This window comes from Mycteria americana, chromosome 4 (genome assembly GCF_035582795.1).
Source record: "Mycteria americana isolate JAX WOST 10 ecotype Jacksonville Zoo and Gardens chromosome 4, USCA_MyAme_1.0, whole genome shotgun sequence".
Lineage (NCBI taxonomy): Eukaryota > Metazoa > Chordata > Aves > Ciconiiformes > Ciconiidae > Mycteria > Mycteria americana.
In genome coordinates this window covers 2,383,231-2,397,201 of record NC_134368.1, presented here as the reverse complement: position 1 = coordinate 2,397,201, position 13,971 = coordinate 2,383,231, and positions in this window count along the sequence as shown.

Here is a 13,971-nt window from a genome sequence, read left to right as displayed (position 1 = left end):
AGGAGCAGAGGAAGGGATGGGGAAGGGGAAGGGAAGGGGCAGGGGAAGGGAAGGGAAGGGAAGGGAAGGGAAGGGAAGGGAAGGGAAGGGAAGGGAAGGGAAGGGAAGGGAAGGGAAGGGAAGGGAAGGGAAGGGAAGGGAAGGGAAGGGAAGGGGAAGGGGAAGGGGAAGGGGAAAGGAAGGAGAAGAGAAAGGGGAAGGGATGGGGAAGAGGAAGGGAAGGGGAAGGGACGGGAAGAGGAAGGGGAAGGGATGGGAAAGGGAAGAGGAAGGGGAAGGACAAGGGGAAGGGGAAGGGAAGGACAAGGGGAAGGGATGGGGAAGGGGAAGGGAAGGGGGGTCAGCCACAGGGGCTGTGCCCGGCTCCGGACGGTTTGTGGACTTTAATTGAAATCAGTTTATCCCAGCTGACCTCCAGCCACTGATTTTTTCCGCTTTCCCTGGCTGCGGCCCTCGCCCCTCGCCCCCCACCCCTCGCCCCCCTCCCCTCACCCCTCGCCCCCCAGCCTGGGCCAGGGCAGCAGCTCTGGCCGCGCTGCACGGGGCCGGGGCTTCGTTTCGGGGGGGCTCGCCGGTTCTCGGCATCTTTTGCGGGGGAAGCAGAGCCCAAAGCTGGCCGGGGGCTGGCTGCTCGCCGCGGGGATCCCCAGGGCAGCATCTCCCCTCCGCCCCCCCGTCTCCCGAGGAGCCTCGTTTTGGGGGGAGCTGCTTTGGTTTGGGGGCTAAATCTCCCTTTCAGAAAATTATCAAGCTTAAAGCTGATTTTTTAGGGGTTGTTTTTCCTTTCCCTGTCCGCCCCGGTGGTTTCCAGTCCTGGCTCGGTGTCCAGGCGAGGCTCCCCGGATGCTCTGGAGGGAGCCGGGCAGCTGCTGCACTGAAACCGGGAGAGAAACCCAAATTTATCTTTACATTTCTTTTTCCCCCTGCCGCTCCCAGGCCTGCTCCCACCTCCAGGATAATTCAGGCAGGTTCTTTATCCCCCACGGGAATAACATGCGGGTGCCGTGCTCTGGCCCCTGGGGTCCCCGGCTTATTAAGAGGAAAACTTCAGCCCCCGCGTCCCTGGGAGGAGGTGAGCCGGGAGCAGCCTGCCTTCCCGCTGGGTTCCTGGCCAGGAGGAGCTCTGGGTGGAGGAGAAAGACATTTTCTTTTTTAACGAAAGAGCCGCAGAGCGTGCCAGCGCGGCGGAGGGACGCGGCCGGCAGCGGCGGTGGGCAGGCAGGGCTGGGCAGAGGGGTGCTGCAATGGGATTAGGGGGTGCTGGTGGGGGGAAAGGGGGGGTCTGATGCCCGTTAAAATACAACAGCGAGGATTTTCCAAGGAGCAAACGAAAGAGGAAGGAAGGAGAGGGCGAGGGGGACAGGACAGGCACCAAAAACTGGCCCTGGGGTTGGGGGTAGAGGGTCAGCTCCGGGGATGCTTGGGGACGGGCAGCGGGTCCATCCCCATCCACCTGCATCCCCCAGCCCCGGCCGCCGCTCCCCTGCCTGGACTCAAATCCCTGCCTGCACCCCTTCCTCGCTCCGCAGCAGCCCCGGCAGGAGCAGGCAGGCTTTGCCGGGGCCGGATCCGGCACACTGCCGGCAGGTGCAGTCCGTCCCCCCGCCACGTTAATCTGTAACACATCGGCCTCCAGCATCAAAGGGCAGAATGTGGAAAATCAGGCCCCGGGCCCCGGAGCGTGGCCACGGGTGCAGCTTGCCGGGATGTTAAAAGTTGACCAGACTTCAAAGTGCTGGATCATTTCCTCCAAAGCTCTCCCACCTGCTCTTCCCGTGGGCACAGCTCCTCGCCCTGCCCGGATTTCTTCTCGGCATCCTTCAAGTGCGACCCCGAAGTGAAGAAGGGAGGAATGGGCTTGTATTTTGGGTTGGGGGGGACGAGGAGGTCCGGAGCCTGCCTGTCCCGGGCTGCTCCCCCTCTCCTGCTTCCTTGGCTTTTAGGGTTTTTTTCTTTCACTTGGTTCAGGGATATTCTGGACTGGAATAAGCCGTCCCTGCACAAGCCGGTGGGCTTCCGCAGGTTATTCATCTCACCTCCCTCCGTCTCCCTTTTTTAAGGTGGTTTTGTCAACTGGTCCATCGATGGTGGATGGATGGATGGATGGATGGATGGATGGACAGACAGACGGAAGGATGGATGGAAGGATGGATGGATGGAGATGACATGGGAATGGTGGGGATGGTGCTAGATATGTACATTGACATGGATGAATGGGAGATAACTTAAGTTTATGGAGTCAGGCTGATATTGAGAGAGGATCCCACCACCGAGCCCGGGAATGGGAAGCCACCCAGACCACATAGCTATGGGCTGGAAGCGGTCAGTCCAGCAAGGGAAGATGCTGCTGGGTTCTCCTCCACCTACGCAATGGTCACAGTGGCTTTTCCATGGAGCCTGCATCCACCCTCGCCTCTCCAGCATGGCCTGAGTGCTACGTTGGTACAGAAACCCTGCACAGATGTGGGCTCTGGTGTGGTGGGTCCTGGTGGGCTTCTGACATACTCAGCGGTGGGAGATCTTGAAGGCCATTCGGTGTGGACACAGCTGTGGCTTCGGTGGTTGCAGCCAAGCGTCATGAACAGGAATTTTGCCCTTTCAAAGCAAACAGGATTTTGCACCTGGCTCCTTGTAGACATTGAAACCCCCAGCTCCTGAAAGGATCATCTCCAAGCCTTGAAACATCTCGAGATGATCGTGCAGATGCCCATAGCCCTGACAAAGCCTTTCAGAAAGCTGCGGCACCCTCAGCCGTTGGTGGCAATGCCCGTACCTGCACTGGGGCTGCACCCACACCCGGGACAGAGACTGCTCCAGTCATTTCTGCTCGGCAAGGTGGTCCCACAGGACCATGCGGTTTTGGGGAAAGTCATTGCGACTCATTAGTTGAAAGTGATGTGCAGAGGTTGGGCGCTTGGGGACCTTTGTCCTGACCTTGTGCCTGACCTTGGGGACCCCATGTCCCCTGTTTGCCTACGGGTTGAGCGGGGCGATGAGCTGGTTCACCCACGCCGGGGCCCACGGAGGGCAGCAGCACTGAAACACACAGTTTTTGGGCAGCAGCACTGAAACACGGGGTTTTGGGGCAGCATCTCCACCTCCTGCTTGTGACACGACTTGTCAGAGCAGCGCTGATGCCGCAGGCACCAGCAGCACGCACGGCTCCCTGGGTGGCATCACCTGCCATGGGGCACGGGGTGCGGTCCTTCTTGGGGACCCGCTGGGGTGACAGCGGGTACGGCATCAGGGGGCAGAGCTGTGGGGGTCCCGGGGGTCCCCGAGCTCTGTGCTTTAGCACTGTGATTCCTGGGGGTGTTTTTGAGGGTTTACACCACTGACAGCACGAAGAAGAGCTCAGCCATGGTGTTTGGGTTCAGCCAGCCCTCCCCACTGGTTTTGGGGGTTTGAAGACTGGTCTCCCAGCTAATGTCCCACCATGTATCTCCCTCCAGGGCTATAGGATGTCACCCTTAGAAATGCTTTTCCATGCCTGACAGGGTCATAATTACAGCAAAAATGTCTTTCTAGGAGAGCTCGGGAAATTTCGACACAGGAAATTACGCCTCCGGCCCTGGGGAGGGTTTGGGCGCTCCCTCGGATGGCACCGGAGCGTGACCCACACGTCGGACCCCCCCGGGCTTGTGCCGGCTTTGCTCCAACAGCTAAGAAAGCAAGATCCCCTGCAAGATTGCACCGTTGCGGGGGCCAAGAAACTATGGGGAGAGGGGCTGTCCCCGCTCAGATGCTGGGAGAGTCCCCCCAAAACCCCACGGGGACCACGCAGCGTTATATTAGGGGAGATCGGCAGACTTGGCTCCCCCTCACCTCCGCAACATACCGTGAAATGGCATCAAGACGGTGTATCAGCCGCTTACATATGTTGCTTATAGACGCCAAACTTATTAACACAATAAAACTGCTGCTAAGAAGCTTTCCTGCCTCCTTTCCTGCGCAGAGAGCATCAGTGTTGGAAGCACCTAGCCGCCTCGTATGGAAACACCCGGGGTTGCTTTTCATATGGCACCCAGGAAAATAAATATATGAATCAGCCGGGGTCCCCCTTCCAGCGTTTCCAGACCTCGGCTGCGAGGGCAGGGAGTTGGGGACAGCTCGAAGCAGGGGGGTTTAAAGCCAGTCCCAGGGTGAAGCCGTCCCATCCCGCCCGGGTGGCTGTCCCGGGAGGCAGCGTGCCTCGGGGGGATGCCGGGGCTCGCAGGGTGCTGCCGGGTGGGCTGGGTGCTGGTGGTCTCCTCCGATGCGCAACGCTCGGAATCAATGAATCTTCCTCCTGCTTTGCTTTGGAAGTGGTCGGAGGGGGACCCCGGCTGATTCATATATTTATTTTCCCGGGTGCCATATGAAAGGCAACCCCGGGTGTTTTCATACGAGGCGGCTAGGTGCTTCCAACACTGACATTCTCCAGGAGAAAAATAGGCAGGAAAGCTTCTTAGCAGCAGTTTTATTGTGTTAATAAGTTTGGCGTCTATAAGCAACATATGTAAATGACTGATATACTGTCTTGATGCCATTTAACATTATGTTGCGGAGGTGAGCGGGAGCCAAGTCTGCAGCATTTCGACTAATATGCGAGGAGCTGCCAGTTCTGGTGGGGTTTTTTTCTTCTCCCCCCCCCCCCCCTTTTTTTAAATTTAAACAAGTTAGCAATCTGCCCGTGCCAAAATAATAACTCGGGCCCTTCCATCTCCGTTGATGTTTCTTGGAAAACAGGTAAATATTGTGTTCCTTTGGCCCTGGTGGCAGCTCGAGTCCCCGGTGCTGGGATGGAAAATCCCGGCTCGCCGGGCATCCCGGTCCCCATCGCCGCGGATGGGGAGAGGGACCGGCGAGGAGAGAGCGGAGCCGCTGCCAGGCACAGCCATGGCTGTTGGTAGCAGAGGTGCCAATGTCTCTGCGTTTCCCCCTTCCCCGGCGGGGGGAAGAAAAAAAAAAGACAAGGGGGAAAAAAAAAGAAATATAAAATGCCGTGAGTTTCTCCCTCTCGCAAGTAATTTTCAGTTAATTTATGTTGAATCAATGGTTCCTTGCAGTCATATGGATGGCAGGCTCCCAGCCATTATTAGTGTAAACAGATTTGTGAGCAGTATATTTAGCTGTTCCATATTGCTTTTAGGAAATGTGCACATTTCAATGGCGTATACTTAGAGAGGGCCATACCCTGCCACCGCTCTGCAGGTGGGGACGGTGCCGTACGGAGGCGCCCGCGCTCCTGCCCTCCTCTTCCTCGCCCGAGACGAAGCCTTGAGCCGGCGCGGGGGGTTTTGGTTACCCTTGGAGGCAGCAGGGACCGTCGGCTCCCGTACGTCCCATCTGTATTTCACCTGGAAAAAAACCCTGCAAAATCGGGGTTTGCTGGTGGGGATGGTCTGGCCGAGGCCACGCTCGTCCCTGCAGGTCGCAGAGGCCGGATCCAGCTCACAAGTGTGGGGACGGAGGTGTCTGCAGGAGGCGAAGTCCCTTGGGGTGGGGGCCCAGCATCGTTTTGATGCTCCAGGGCACCCACCCGTTCCCTGGACCTCTGTGCAGTGTCACCAGCTTACAAGTGGGATGAGCTGAGCCAGTGCTCAAGCACCGTTGGCAGTGAATCCCCATGGGCTCAGCTACCTGTGCTGCCTGGGATGGGCACCCACCCAGGGATCACGCCGGAGTGCAGGCGGCACATCCACCCAGGGACCACGTTAGGACGCAGGTGGCACATCCACCTGGGGACCACCCTGGGATGCCGGTGGCACATCCACCTGGGGACCACCCTGGGATGCAGGTGGCACATCCACCCAGGGACCACGTTAGGACGCAGGTGGCACATCCACCCAGGGACCATGTTAGGATGCCGGTGGCACATCCACCCGGGGACCACCCTGGGATGCCGGTGGCACATCCACCCGGGGACCACGCTGGGATGCAGGTGGCACATCCACCCAGGGACCATGTTAGGATGCCGGTGGCACATCCACCCGGGGACCACCCTGGGATGCCGGTGGCACATCCACCTGGGGACCACGCCAGGCTGCAGGCGGCACATCCACCCAGGGACCATGTTAGGATGCCGGTGGCACATCCACCCAGGGACCACACCGGGACGCAGGCGGCACATCCACCCAGGGACCACACCGGGATGCAGGCGGCACATCCTCCAGCCACGCCGCGGGTACAGGGCGCAGCGGCTTCATCCCTGCCATGCAGGGAGGGATCCGGACCCCCCTCCGCTGCCTAAGTGGCTGATTTCAGAGAAGTTGTTGTGCTGCGGAGAAACGCCAAGCTCGAGAGGTTTGGGGCCAAAATGTAAAACACTAAAAAAGAAATCCCCAGATTTCAACAGAACGGGTGTAAAATCCCAGCCAGCGGCGCCGTGAGGAGCCCTCCAAGTCCTGCGGGATGGATTCTGCCGTGCAGCATCCTTACGCTACTCCCCTTTTCCGTGCCCGCCTGCCGTCGAGGGAGGCTCCCCAGAAGTGAGCAGGATCAGGCCCTTCCCCATCTCCCCACCAGCTTCCCCTGCTCGCTCCGCGCCATGCGCACTCCTCGCCCGCCGCCAAAATAACCCAGAAACGCCGAATCCAGAACCCGCTGCCGGTTCACGCGTGCTGGGACGGCACGAAATGTGGGTGCATCCCGCTCCGCCAAGGAACCGGGGCAGGATACGGCCCCGGGGGCTTTTGCTATTTTAATTTTTCCTGCCGGCTTGCCTGCGTGCCTGAAAATAGCTGCCGTGAGCGGGCTGGCACGGGTAGCGCGGAGCATCGCCAGCCTCCAGCGGCAAGGCGGCACGGCGGTGAAAGGATTTGGGCAACATCTCACCATGGCTACCCGGGCCGGGGAGAAGTATGTCGGCCCCGGGGGGAGGATGCCGGCCCCTTTCACGGAGGAGAAAGCCGCGACATCAGGGCTCTGTTGTTGGATGTCACCGTCTCCCTCCCGCCAGTGTGAAAAATCAATTAGGAAGAATTAGCGACGTGTCAACGGGTGTTGCACGGGGAGAATTACGGGCCCCATCCTGCACACCACCACACGGGTTCAGCCAGGAGAAGGTGGCAGCGTGTCACCGCTCCCTTGGCCGTCCCCACCACCCAGTTACAACCCCAAAACCGTGATGCTCAGGCATCTGAATCCGGCCTGGTGTACTGATTTCCAGCCCGGGCGCCTGGCTGTGCCCGGGGAGCCGCATGCCGCCCCGGCGCTCCCTGCCTCAGTTTCCCCATCCCTGAGATGGGGCTCGGCTGGACCGCGGCCCCCGAGCCCCGCAGCATCGCCGGCTGGAGATGCCGGATCTTTGTCCCCCATCGGAGCCCATCCCCGTGGCCCCGGGACTGGAAGCGGTTCAGCGGGAGCGTAACTCGTACCGTGTTGCCGCTTTTCTCTTCCCTCCTCTTTCTGCGTGTGTGTGTGTATATATATAAATAAGAAGGAGAAAAAAAAATCCCAAACTCTGATTAAAATCCCTTTTTTTATTCACCTGCCCATCTTTCCTCTGTCTCCATCTCCCATTCTATCCAAACTCATAATTAATCGCTCAAGGCAAAAGTAATGAATGTTAATTGGCCATCTGTACAAAGACTAATTAAAATCTACCATGCTGGGGATTAAAACATACCTATAGCAACTGCCTGAATTGAGAATGAGACAGAGGAGAGATTGAGAAAACAGCTGAAAGGCTTGTGCAAAACGCAATCTCGCTAAGGTGTGAGATGAGTTGTAACTCGGAGATCTGAGATGCTTTATTATTAAATTAAAAAAAAAAAGGGGGGGGGTGGGGAAGAAACTTCTGAGCTGAGCCGGGAGATGTTTTAATGGGAAGAAAGGCCGCGGGAGATTTCAAAGGCGGAGCGACACCCTTTGGACCCCAACATTTCGGGTTTGGTTTGGATGAGGATAATAGCCGCCCTCTCCCCTCCCCGCCGAGAGAAAATATTTCGTGGCGTTTTCAGCTTTTTAGGGTTTCTGGATGTGAAGAAACGGCGCCGGGCACTGGGAAGCTGCCGGGCTGGAGAGGGGAAAGAAGATTGAAGAGTTAGGGCTGGAGCGCGCGGCCCGACCGAGGGCATCACCGCCGGCCGGGCATCGGGCAGCGCGGGCTGCATCCCCCGAAGGGGCAGCGTGCCCTCGGCCGCCCTGCTCCGCTCCCGGCCCCTTCTTTGTCCTAAATCCTCGGCTTTTCAGGCCGGCCGCCTCTTTGTTGCGGGGAGGGTTTAGGAGTTGGAGGAATAGCGCAAAACGAACGAGCCAGCGCTAATTATTCCCGGGGCTGCTCCTCCTCCTCCTCCTCCTCGCTGCAGCCCCGACGAGCTCCCCGGCCCCGGCGCAAACACCCCCTGACACCCCTGTGCTGCGCGTCAGGGGCCAGCGCAGGGCCTGGGCCCGTCCCACCCGGGCGAGGTGTCCCCTCCAGCGCTGGGGACGTGGCTGGAGGTGGCAGGAGGTGCCCGGGGGTGGAGGGCACCCGGGGGGGATGCTGGCTGGAGGGTGGCAAGGAGGCTGGACCCTCTCTCTAAAGGGGTTCCCCCAGGCTCAGGGCAGCTCTGGCACGTGCAAAATGCCTTTTTTTAGTTTAAAAATAAAATAAAATATAATAAAAAAGTGCTTTTCCTCCAGCCAAAGCTGGGGGTGGATTTCTGCTAGAAATCACCAACCTGCGGCTCCACTGCCTTGTGTCCCCAAGCAGCTCGAGGCCGGGGCTGTCCCCAACTATCCCATGTGCCAGCTCCGATGCCACCAAACAACTTATTTTTTAACCCCACTTCCCCCGTGTTTCCTTCCGGGAGCAGCCGGCCGCGTCCCTGTCCCCCTGCGATGCCGGGGACCGCACCGCCGCAGAGCATCCTTCCTGGGGGCTTTTGGGGGTTCACGGCGGGGGGTGATGGGGAGGCAGGGGGGAGGCTGGGCATCCCCCCCCCAGTGCGCTGATACTTTGCAGCCTCGCTGGAAGCACCCGGGCTCGGCTCTGCTCTTGTTTTCTCAGATTCGGCTGTGTTTACTCCCAACACGAGTGACCGCCGTGGCCCTATTACGGGAGCGGCTGACAGCTCGGCTGACAAGTGTGCTCGCGGCAGGAATGTGAATGCGGCTCCCGGCCTCGCCGCGGTGCCTCGGCGGCAGCTTTGCCGGCGGTGGCACGGGCAGGGTGAGGCCACGCTGCCGGCTGGGTGCTGCGAGATCCCTACGGAAGGAGCTGCTCTCGGCTTCCCGTGGGATCCCGCATGGGACGGGGTGCGGCGAGCGATGGGTGCAGCACGACTTGCTCGTCCTTTCTGGTCTAAACCCCGGTGCTGAGCGTCTACCAGAGCCCCCCGGCATCCTAACGGGAAGGACCAGGATCCGCCGGGATGATTCAGTGATCGGGGAAGGGCTGAGGCGTCGGCACAGGAGGGTTTCAAGGCCGGGTGGAAGACGATGGGCAGCAGAGGTGGCGCAGGATGGGCCGTGGAGGAGGAGGATGGATGCGCTGATCTGAACCAGCAGCTCTGCTGAAGGAAAGGGGACAGGGCGCACACGGTGTCGGGAGCGGCTGGTGTCCCCAAATCCCAGGGGAGCCACGGGAGCAGCTCGGCACTCGATATTCGGGGAAGGAGGCTTGAAATGCACTCGGCTGCATCCCACGTGGGTCAGCGGCAAACGGGACAAAGTCTGGCTTTGGGGTGCTGCATAAAAAACCAGGGAAAACCTCCTATTTCTGGCAGCTCTTTCCCACCAGGATGGAGGTGGCCGTTGGTCTGCAGGGCCCGGTTGGACCACCAGTGAAGCCGGTGGGTGCTGGGCAGTGCCGGGAGCGATGCCGAAGCCAGGGATCCGGCACCGGTCCCAGCTTAGCGCCCAGCCCAGCGAGTCCAGCTGCTCTGCCCATGCCAGATAAAGATGGTTTAATTAATCACAGATCATTTCTGCAATGTCCCCCCATTAACCTCCATAGCAGACTAAATAATAACTCATTAAAGGCATTTCAAGCTCGCAGGAACAGGACAGTTTACCAGCAAACCTGCTGCTCTTTGGCTCTAAACTGGGTTAATCTGTCATCTCTCCTCGCTGGACCAGCGAGTCCCTTGTTACACATTAAATGGCTGCTCCAGAGGACATGGCCAGCCTAGAGCTGGTCCTTCTCCTTGCTTAACGCTAAGGCCACCAAAACCAGGGGACAGCATAGAGGGATGAAGAATAAAAAGCAGGTCAGCAGGCTGGGAGTGAGGAGTGCGAAGAGTTACAGGCAGGAGGGTGCGCGAGCAAGCGTTCAGTCTCGGGGAGAAGAGTGGGTGAGAACTGTGCCAGCTCAGCAGAAAGATGTTTGTTGTTCTAACCCTCTCGGGCTCGGTGAACATCCACCAAATCCCAGCCACAGCCCTGAGAAGACCCCGCAAAGCTCCTGACTTGTCGCACAGAGAGGCGAGAGGCTCTGGGGCGGCTGGTCGTGTGTCTAGGAGACGCCCGAGCCACGCGCATGGCCTGGAGTTCATATGGGGGATGCCTGGGATGGGGGGGAACGCATGGCTCGGGTGTCTCCATGGGCATCTCAGGGGGCTCTGCCCATGGGATTGGGGTCCCTGGGTGGGAAGCGTGGGCACCACCAGACCTTTCCCCGTCCCGGGAGCCCCTTTGCCGGAGGAGCAGCTCATTTACCTTTGGCCTCATGGCCGGAGGCGGCTGCTTGTTTGCAAGCGAGGAGCTCGCCGGGCACTCGGTGTCCTGGCCGAAAGGCCCATACTCAGCACTTCTGGCCACCGGATGGGAAAATAAAGGTCTTCTTCTCCCCTCTGCTGAGAAACCTTTAATAAGGGGCAGAGGAACCTGGCTGCAGCCTATTGCCCCGCTGAGCCAGGGCAGCCCAGGTCAGCAGCCGAGATCTGGGAGGTCGTTGGGTTCGCGCCGGTTTTAATTTGGGAGGCTTTGGGGGGGATTTAGCAGGCTTGCCCTTGCCGCCGTCCTGGGGACCTGGTCCCACACGCAGAAACAAAACCCCAGCAGTGACTTTGCCTCCTTTCATAGCCCAGTTCCCCACATCTCACCACAGGCACAAAGGGCCCAGTGTCTCCCCCGGAGTGGGGAGGGGGCTGGGGAGGGTCCCCGTGGGGACGTGGGGCCGGTCGCTCGGGTGGTGTCACCCCTAAGCATCGCACACACGCTTCCCTTCCTCGATGGCTATCGAGGCCATCGTAGCGGCTTTCTGTCGCGCTTTAACAGGGCTCTCGCACGGGGAGGCATCTGCACAGCTCGTGCTCCAGCCTTGTCTCCTCGTCTACCGGGGCTCAGGCAGACATCACACCCTCACCAACATCCAGCCGGTACAGAAATCGCTGCAGTGGGAAGGGCCCAGCGCTGGCAGCATGTCCATCCTGCTGCTTTGCCCCTGGCAGCAAGTAAATTGCTTTTCTTGTAAGTAAATGAGCTGAGAGTAAGAGGGGAACGCGGCGGGGCTGACTGTCCCGCGGGAGCCCTTGCAGCCACGCGCTGGGAGAGCGGGGCTGGACAGCCCTTCCTGGGACTGCCACGACCCCCAGCACTTTGGGCTGGGGATGGGAAGGAAAAAGCAAAGGGGAATAAAAGGGGAAAAAGGGGTAAAACGCCCTGTGCGGTATTTCACTGCAGGAGGCAGGGTGGGAAGGCAGGCTGGCAGGGGGGCAGAGCCGCTTGCGGGGACCCCTCGTGCTAGGCAGGATTTTGGGCTTGACAAGCCCCACTTTATCCCCACCAGGGAGAGCAGAGCCCGTGGCTGCTGGCTGGGACGGAGGAGGTGACGGCTCCTTTCGGGGTGACTCCCTTCAGCCGCAGGTTCATCCTTAGCCCATGGAGAGCACTGCCCGAATATTGGGGCTCCCCTAAGGCCGGGCATGTTACCCCCATCGGCTACGCTTTGCCAGGTGAGCTGTGAGCTCCTGCCTCTGCAATTAGGAGAGAGCAAAAATTCTCTTTTTTTTAGTACCCCTTTTTCTTCCAGTTGAGCCTCGGGCATGGTCCCACGGCTCCAGGACATGGAGCCTTAATTAATAAAATAAATCATTCGTCGTAGGGACCTGCGCTGAGGGGGTGCAGAGGCAGGAGGGGAGCCTGAGCTGGCATCCCCCCCCCAGCCCCACCGAACAGCCCCTTGCTGGGCCGGGGGCACGGATGCTGCTCACCCTCCGGACGCCCTGCGCTGGCTGCTGTCCGTTAGCCGGTCTCGGTACGCCCTCAGCTGGTCACAGAAAATGCTAGAAAAGGGAAGGAAAAAAATTTCACAGCGTTTTGCCATTGCATCTCACAGCACCCATGGGTGCACAGATGTCAGCCGGACCTACAGGGCATGGGAACTGAGCCCGCTCCCTGGGCAGGGGATGCTGGTACCCAGGGGATACCCTGAAAGCATCACTGGCACTTCTCCCTGGGCAGAGGATGCTGGTACCAGCGGGATGCTGGTACCCAGGGGATGTCCTGAAAGCATCATGGCACTTCTCCCTGGGCAGAGGATGCTGGTACCCAGGGGATACCCTGAAAGCATCATGGCACTTCTCCCTGGGCAGAGGATGCTGGTACCAGGGCGATGCTGGTACCCAGGGGATGCCCCGAAAGCATCGTGACATTTCTCCCCAGGCAGAGCTCTGCTCCTGGGATGGGACTTACAAGCTCGGCACATCCCTGGGGGTTACAGAGTGATGCCAAACACCTAAACACCCACGCAAGGAGTCCAAGGGGATGAAACCCCTAAAAGTTAAAACATCCAAGAGACAAGCTTAGAGCACAAAGCGTGGAGTGGCCATGCTGAAGACAAACTTACTCCATTGAACTGCAAGCACGTGGTTGCTTCACCAGCAAAATTCAGCAGCGTGAGCCACAGCACATCACCGCAGCCGAAGGATTTGCACTTGGTATGTGCTGGACGTTTGCAACAGGTTTCCTCTTCGAGCAGATGTAGAGTTTCCTGGTTGAAGGGACAGTGACACCAAGGTTGATTTTTGCTCCTGCTGCTCGTGGGACTGCTGCTCCAGGCACCAGGGGAGAGAGAAAAGAGAGCAAAAAGTGACCCAGGTCCCAGCACAAGACAGACACGGAGCTGTTGGAGCGGGTCCAGAGGAGGCCACAAAGATGGTCAGAGGGCTGGAACACCTCTGCTGTGAGGACAGGCTGAGAGCGTTGGGGTTGTTCAGCCTGGAGAAGGGAAGGCTCTGGGCAGACCTTATTGCAGCCTTTCAGTACTTAAAGGGGGCTTATAAGAAAGACTGAGAGAGACTTTTTAGCAGGGCCTGTAGTGACAGGACGAGGGGCAAGGGTTTTAAACTGAAAGTGGGTAGATTTAGGTTGGACAAAAGGAAGAAATGTTTTACTATGAGGGTGGTGAGGCACTGGACCAGGTTGCCCAGAGAAGTTGTGGATGCCCCATCCCTGGAAGGGTTCAAGGCCAGGTTGGATGGGGCTTTGAGCAACCTGGTCTAGTGGAAGATGTCCCTGCCCATGGCAAGGGCTTGGACTGGATGATCTTTGAAGGTCCCTTCCAACCCAAACCCTTCTGTGATTCTGTGAATCAGATTCAGGGTTTCATTACTCATTCCATTAATGTGTGCAGCAGGACATAAGCACCTCGCTATTTAAAGTCAGCATTCCCTGCCTATATATCCTCTCTTGGGGGAGAGGCTTGGGTCGGAGAAGTGCCTGGTTTCGAGGGGCACCTCTGCGATACCACAATCCCTGACGCAGATGCTCCAAGAAGACACACAGAGTTGCTGATACACCCCCAGCCACTGGAGGGTGGGCAGACCTCACCCAAGTACGCGGAGTCCAAAAATGATTCTCCCCCTCAGGTACCCTGGCTCAAGAACCCCTCTGCATCTCCCACCCGGTTGGTACCAAGTTGTCCCTGTGCCCCGGGCAGCCCTGTCCCCCAGCACCCGCCCACCTCCTCCTGCAATTTGGGGCTCCTTGAGCCTTTTTGGGGGGATTCTTCCCCCTTTAGCCCAGCCTCTGGCCAGCCCACGGTCTGCGACCCTGTAAGGGCAG